This window comes from Nematolebias whitei, chromosome 8, assembly GCF_014905685.2.
Source record: "Nematolebias whitei isolate Nwh7 chromosome 8, NemWhi1, whole genome shotgun sequence".
In the NCBI taxonomy this organism is placed as follows: Eukaryota; Metazoa; Chordata; class Actinopteri; order Cyprinodontiformes; family Rivulidae; genus Nematolebias; species Nematolebias whitei.
In genome coordinates, this window is record NC_056505.1 from 4,690,204 (window position 1) to 4,698,066 (window position 7,863).

Consider the following 7,863-nt stretch of genomic DNA (forward strand, 5'->3'; position numbering starts at 1 on the left):
ATCACTGTCTCGCTAAATTTGAGCAAAAATAGTGAATTTCACAGAAGTATAATAATTTTTGTGTGCGCTACGCATAATTAAAAGGTTCAGCTCATTCGTGAGATGGGTAGTTTTAGTAACTTTTATATATATTTTAAAATATTTAACTTTATTTTAAAATGTTTCCCATAGAAACACACTGAGATCTCATCACTTTCTTCAAAAACGGTGTTCTCTGTAAAATCCAAGTTTCAGCAAACTGCTACTTTTAGCTAGCTAGTCTGCGTTTGTTTTTTAGCTATCTTTTTGCTTTTTTTATCTTTTAGCTAGCATTTTGCTACATTTAGCTTTTATATATCTATAAATATATTTTTAAAGTTGCCTTTTTTATATAAAAGATTTTAAAAGATAAATGATTACTTTAAGCTTGTAGCAAGTTCAAGTGTTTACTTTGGGGTTAGCATTTTGCTTCTTTTAGCTTCTAGTGTTCTGCTTTTAGCTTCGCAATCAGTTCCATTGAGATGAAAAGTTTTCTTTTCTGATTTTTAAGATATAAACTGCCTCAGTTTGAACAAGAAAAACACAGCAATACATATTTTACATATCTAAACCTTTATAAACAGCTAAAGGAATAAAGGGGAACTCCAGACAGGTTTGGATGAAATGAATCAGATGAGTTTTGGGAGTTTTCACCTGAAAGAAGTGAAACTTCAGGGGGTGGAGGAGGAGGTGATGCTGCAGATGGAGAAGTGAAATGGAAGGGGGAGGGGGGGAGGCAGGGGGAGGGGGAGGCTCTCTGCTCTGATTGGCTGCTGCCTCTCCCTGTCGGAGAAGTCTTGAAGCTGCGCGCGCGTCAGGAGCTCAGAAACCAACAGGCAGCGGATTGAGGACGACCTGGGCTCAGTCATCTTCTCCTTCAGACACTTTGGTTCTTGTTGCCGACGTTAAACTCGGATTACACCTTTTTATTTAATCTATAAATCTAATTTTATTTATTTCTGAGAGGCTGAGGGACCGGAGCGGCTCGGTTTATTCTCATGTAAGAACCGGGAAGTCTCGACTGTTGAGAAGCTGCTTTTTGATTTTAATTTTTTGAGGGGGATATAAATCAGTTCCCTCCTTTGAGTTCCTGCTCGTTGAGGTGAGTGAAGCTGTTTTCTGTTGGGAACTGGAGCTTGTGTTGGTGCGTGTCCAAGTGCGCGCAGGTGCAGGAGCGCACTTTGAGCCACATCTAAAAAAAACCGCATTTTAAATAAACTCGTGCGACATTTTATGATTATTTTTGAATGAATTGCACCTGTTGAGGCTGCAGATGATGTTTGTGTCTGTGGAGCAGACGGGTGATTTTATTCTGGCCCCGTCAACAAATCTGCTCCAGAAAACCTGGATCTGGAGGTTTGGTGTTCGTGTCTCTGCACCTCCTGGCTAAGAGGATTCTCCTTCCCTGTGCTCCTTTGCAGAACAGGGGGATCAGTGGTTAATCTCTGAATTACAAGGGTTTGAAAGGTTTAACCCTTTTCATGCTTATTGTTTAGCTGGACTCTGATCGGCTAAATGTGTAAATCCTCTGGAAATGCTTGAACGAGTTCTAGTTTTTGGTTCACATCATGGCTGAGACCCTTAATGAGTGTAGTGTTGATGACGTTTCTAGTCTTCCTGATAAAATTCAACACTTTAGGCTTCTTAAGCATCACGTGGGTCAAGTCCTTTAACACCTAATTTGCTTTAAGACAAACACATTTTTATTTGTACGGCACATTTTTAACAACAGTGTTTTAAAAAGACAAAAAAAAAAATCTGACTAAAAGCAACAAAAGAAGGCAAATCATTTAAAACAATCGAACTCGATATTAACTGAAAGCAGCAGTGAAAAGCTCTTAAATCTGAAAGAATGTGACATTGGGTCACAGCAGGTGATTTATAAGTTCAGTGCGGTAGAAAAGAAAAGTTTACGTCACATTTTGTTTCTAAAAGTGAAAATGTCTCCTGGCTGTGAACCCATCTTTTGTTAGAGGTCAGCTCCTAAAGATTCAGGGAGTAAGATGATCTCTCTGTCTGTGGGGAGGAGGGGGGACATGTTCCTGCAGGTCTGATGATGATTCTGGTGGCAGAACGTTTAATGGAAGCTGTGCAGCAGCTGCAAGCACCCCCTCCTTTGGCTCCTCCATGGTGTCAACGAGGAGGAGTTGAGGAGACGCGTTTCTGCTGACAGGATAAAAGTTGATTTATAAATCCAAAGATCTTCGCTTTAATGTGAAACTAGCGCCGAACACTTCTCCTGATTCTGCTTCTTTTCTTCCACCGGGGCCTCCTCAGCCTCCCTGCTCCTCCTGTCCTCGGGTCACGGATGAGTGAGATTCCTCGTGCCTTTCCGTGTTTACTCAGTAGACGACCAGGGGTGGGGGTTGCTGATGATCCCTCAGTGTCTGCAGCACATTCCACATGCAGATCTATTTATAACTGATGACTAGCATTTTCTTGAGCATCTCATCGTATGGCGAACGTTTCATTGTGATCTGCTGCATCACATCGTACATCCTCAGCGGAAGCTGCTCAGGTTTCTCAGGACAGGTGCAGTTTGGAGCATCTACAGAAGTTTTTTTTTCCTTGTTTATTCTGCAAGAAGGATTTCATCGGACGTTTCTTTCCTCTTGTCGTTATCCAAAGAGCCCCAGTCCTGCTGAACTCTAAGCAGGTTAGAGACTGGACCCCCACCACGGTTCCTGTCAGGGGCGGTCCCACCTGTAAAGACTTATACCTCCAGGTTTACGGTGCCGACGGTTCTGTTTGCTCCAGGGTGAAATCACTTAAAGATATGAAATCAAAGGGAAAACATGAAGATTAAATCGTTCTCCTGAACTTCATCACATGGTGAAGGTTTAAAACATTTACTCGTGTAGTTTTCTAGCTATATTGAGGTAAAATTCTGAAATGTGGGTACGTAATCAATGTAAACAAAGCTGAACCAGTCAATCAATAAGACCACACGTCTTATGGATGCCTCCATCCCAGCTGGCTCCATGGGTGTTGCCATTGTTGGAAGGACATGTGAAATGTGTGAGATTTTTATTTGTCTATTTTTTTTGTTAGGCCTTCATGACGTCCAGCTTGAGTCTGAAGTTTTGGTCCCATCATGATAAATGCCTGGAAAAACTGATCTGCTACTTTGATTTTTGTGCTTTTATTGACTGAAACAAACAAAAATGAACTTTATTTAGAACAAAAACGTTCTTGGATCCTTGCTTGTTTTTGCTGGTCAAATCTTTTTTCCACAAACCATCACCGGTTGAGCACAGTGCCTTAAAAATCACTTTTAATATTCAAATTCTAACAAATTGTTGAGAAGAATGGGATAAAAACGAGTCTTTGTAAAGGAGAAGCTGCAGAACTTTCTCTTGTTTTCATATCCAGCTGAAGTCCAAACCAGACTTCTTCAGCACGTTGTGGCAGATGGCTGCACACTCAGCCAGACGGGCTATAATTAAACCCATCCAACCTAACCACAACCCCCTCTCTTGGTAAGAAGCTGTGGCATTCTGTTTGTTTACCTTCAGCTGCCAGCGCGTTTGTTTGGACTGGAAACGTGGTCCCTTCACCTCCTCGCCCCGGACCGACACCTGGAAGCCAAATGTAAATCACCGCGCCTCAGTTGTTGCTGCTTGTAGGCATCCTGAGTTTAGGTTTTTTAAGGCGTGGGGGTGTTGTGGTGACAAGGTTGCAGCTGCTGTTTGAAGCAAATAAGAACGGGCAGTAATGGCCTTCATGCAGACAGAGGAAGTGGTTCTGCACCCCCCCCCCCCCCCCCACCCCCATACTTCTATCTAAAACCTGAGAAAAGGCATCTGGAAGTCACTTCTTTGTTTAACGGCAGGCAGAGACAAAATGCTATATGTCCACTAGCATCTTCTTCTTTCGAGACAGCGTTTGTTTTGAAGAAACTCACCTGTCCTTGATGGCTTCAGGTAAAGTTTCTGTTCAAATGTGTCAAAAAAGCAAAGTAAAGTAAAGTTTTAATATGTTTTGGAAAAAAAAAAACGACTCCTGCATTTCCTTGAAGATAAGAGTTGATTTAAGGTCACGTGTAGCAATCACGTACAGCACAGAACAATTTTATTTATAATAGAAACAACAGTTTGCTAAAGTAGAAGAAAAAAACAGCAGCAAACAAAAACCAATAAAAACATAAAGAACTGTTAAAATCATTCAATCAATCGTTTACGCCCAAGAGACAAAAACATTTTTAGAAACAACAGAGTTTTAGCTGTTTTGGGTAAACCTTCAAAATAACATCTGATGTTTCAAAATTAGCTAGCAGGATATTGGATTTTTGGCAGATATCCGATATGTTACAACTTATTTGGCCGGTAACCGATACCAATACCGATATTTTCGCCCTAGACCTTACCACCGCTGCATGGCTTTCTCTGCTGCGGAATAAAATACATTATACTGCATGGTCTTTGGTCTATTGAATGGGATATCGAAGCCAAAAAAGAGGCTGAAAATAATGTAACACTATATAAATATATAAAAAACAGCACCTTTTTGTATCGGTGAGTTATTTTGATGGAATGGCCGATGTCTCATCGCTAATATCGGCTAATATCGGCTAATATCGATACCATGCTGATAATATTGTGCATCCCTAGCCAGCACTCAGAATATAAGTTGGAGATGACTCTCGGCTACCACACCACACTTTACTCTGTAAAACTCAACGGGTTAGAGCCATTTTAGTTTTGACTTGCTGTGGCGGCCATGTTGGATCAGCCTAACTCCAAAATGTTAATCAGTTGTAGCCTTTTAAATAAATATAAAATGCTGTTTTGGATTGATGAACCTTCAGACCCTCCTGCAGGTACTTCTGTTAGCCTAGCTGTTGAACACTGAGTGGGACTCTGTGTACGTTGCCCCCTCCACCCCCGCAGGGCTTTAGAAGGCACAGATGAGATCAGAGAGTTGTTGTTTGGATCAGAGTCGTGTTCTCGACGTCCCACCACCTGCTTCGTACTGACCCCAGGACCTGGACCAGAAGAAGCATCACGTCATGTGTCTGTTCCAAGAAAGGAGCAGTTTTGTTCAACTCAACCCACCGTGCACTGAGCGGAGATCTAAAAACGGTTGACTTGTTGTGAGAGCATCATGTGGCTTGTGATCTTCCTTTCGTCTGAACAGAAGCCACATGGAGCAGCAGATGCTGGGGCCGCTCTGCTCTGACTCCACACACCATTCTCATGGAAATGGCCATGGCTGTCTGGCTGAATAATAGCTATTTTAGCTATGAGCGGTGTGTGTGTGAATGAAGAGGACTGTGAGGCTCCCCTCGTGTCGATGGAGGCCTGATGGGACTTAAAGTGGTCATGAATAAACAAGGAGAGTTTAGTTTATGTATAAAACAAACAGAACTGTGTCTGTAGGACCTGCAGATCAGAATACAGGTGATGGAGCCTCTGATTAAAGATATTTTATTTATATATATTTTTTTAGCTTGTGTAACTTTGTCCAGTCATGAGTTTTGACTCAAAAGAGACTATTTGAATCCAAACCCAAACACCCTGATCGTGGTCCAAGTTCAGTCAAGATCACCTGGATGGACACATCTGGAGCTGCTGTTGGACACCACGGTCGCTTCATTCATCAGCTCTACGAGCGTAAACCAGACCTACTTTTTAAAACGAGCAACAACTTTGTTGAATGCTGAATCCATCCATTCATCCCTCCCTCCGCTTGTTCCAAAGTCAGGTCTCGGGCAGCAGATGGCAGATGTCTGAACCACCTCAACTGGCTCCTCTGGATGTGGAGGATGTTCTACTCAGTCTCTCCTGATAACTGAACTTCTCACCCTGTCTCATTTCAACCGCCTGTATCCATGATCTCATTCTTTCAGTCATGACCCCATGACCACAGGTGAGGGTAGGAACATAGTCGGCTCAGTTCCCTCTTCAAAAACTGAATCTTAATAAAAGACGAGACACAGATAAGGTCCTGTGCTGCTCGTCATGTTCACCCTCACTGTGTTAAAACTGCTTAGCCCTCTACCGGAGAAACAATCAAAACTTCTCACAGCCCTCTTATGGTCGGTAAAGAGTTAACTCCCTCTGATTTGATCAGCTGATGTTTATTCCTCCTTTCCTTTTCTTTCCTTCATCACGAGACAAAGAAAGCCTGAATTAATGGGGGCTGTTTATCTCACTGTGTGGGCAGGTGCACGTTATTCCTCTCGGCGTCTCTGAATCGATCCCTGGCAGCTCTGCACTGCGTCGGTCGTAAAGGCTTCACCCTTGGCCGGCAGCCACGGGGCAGCATATTGTCAGGGAGGTGTGTGAGCGTGCGAAGCTGTGAGGGGGTTGAAATTGTTGGACCTTGTACCCCCCCCACCCCCACCCCCAACACAGTCAGAGTAGAAGGCCCTTTGTGTTGTCTCGTAGTGTACCTGGCAGGAGGCAGAGAGGAGGACGATAGAAAATCTGAGCAGTTTGAAGGTGAATCCATTTTCTTCCATCATCTCTGGATAACACAAACTGTTACGGCCCTTCACGAAGTCGAGAAGTCATAAGTTGTTGCTAATTTCATTAAATATGCTCAAAGTGTCAAAAATGATCACATGATCAGACGTTTTTCTCAATTCAACTTCTACATCATCGCACAACATTAACTTTAAGGAATGAAAACTTCAAACAAACCCTTTTAATTTTACAAAAGCTTCAAATGTTTGAACGCACACCGCTTTAGATCAAGAATTAGAACATGTAAATAATAAGAATGTAATAAAGTTGATGTATTCAGATTTGAGATTTGATCAGGTGTTGAGGTTTTTCAATAAAAACGTAAAGAGTGAAAAGGTGCAGGTTGAAATGAGTAAATCAGATTTTTGCACATTCCCTCCTGTAACGTCAGTGATCGATATTTGCCCCTGAATTGTGTCTGAGTTACATTTAATGTTTTAAAAAGGAAAATAAACTCTTCAGGTCTGACTTTTTTTTAAATATTTGACATATTTTTAAATTTACTGCAGAAGTCGTGCTCGAATGGAACATGTAGGTCAACGTGTGAAACCACAGCCGCCCTTCACTCGTCATTTTGTACTCTTTCTGACAGCCCCCCCCCCCCCCCCACACACACACACACACACTGAGTCACACACACTCATGAGCATGAAGGAAGCGAACCGACAGCGTGATCACACCGTATGATCTCACAGTCATGACTTCCTGAAGGGCAGCACTTTGGACCAGAACCTCACAAGCTCCGACACGTTTCCTTTAGTTTTATTTTCTTCTTTATTTTTTGGTTCACTTTCAGTTTTATGCATTAAAGTTTCATTTACTTTCACTCTGATCATCCTTGAGTCACAAACACTTGAAATAAATTATTTTATTTATAGATTTGTAGCAAAGTTAAAGCGTTAAACTTTGTATTATATGCATTATATATAATACTATATATTTTATATGTATCATGTAATTTTGCATCATGGCGGTTAAAACAACAGTTGAATGTTTTGGATCTCTTAAATTACCATTTTAGACATCGGTGATCTGTGATATGTGATGCTATGAGCTGAATGTCCTCGTGGTCCAGAGAGCTTAAAGAAAAAGCAACAGCAGAACGATAAATAAAAGCTAAAAGAAACGGAACACTAGCTAAAAACTAAAATGATCTAGCTAAAAGAACAGAATCCTATTTAAAAGAAGCTGAACACTAGCTAAAAGAAGCAAAATACTAGCTAAAAGAAACAAAACGCTATCTAAAAGAAGCCGAACACTAGCTAAAGGCTAAAAGAAACAAAATACTAGCTAAAAGAACAGAATCCTATTTAAAAGAAGCTGAATACTAGCTAAAAGAAGCAGAATCCTCTCTAAAAGGAACTAAACATTAGCTAAC

At 41.5% G+C, this 7,863-nt stretch overlaps 1 protein-coding gene across 1 annotated transcript in view; it reads left to right on the plus strand.

Annotated features, from left to right (window-relative positions):
- The first annotated feature begins 848 nt into the window (after positions 1–848).
- The window catches only part of rasgef1ba (RasGEF domain family, member 1Ba), a 23,091-nt gene continuing 16,076 nt past the window's right edge, over positions 849–7,863 (plus strand). Inside the window, exon 1 of the mRNA XM_037680151.1 lies at positions 849–1,120. The gene's annotated coding sequence lies outside the window, so the exon portion shown is untranslated. The remainder of the gene's footprint in view (positions 1,121–7,863) is intronic.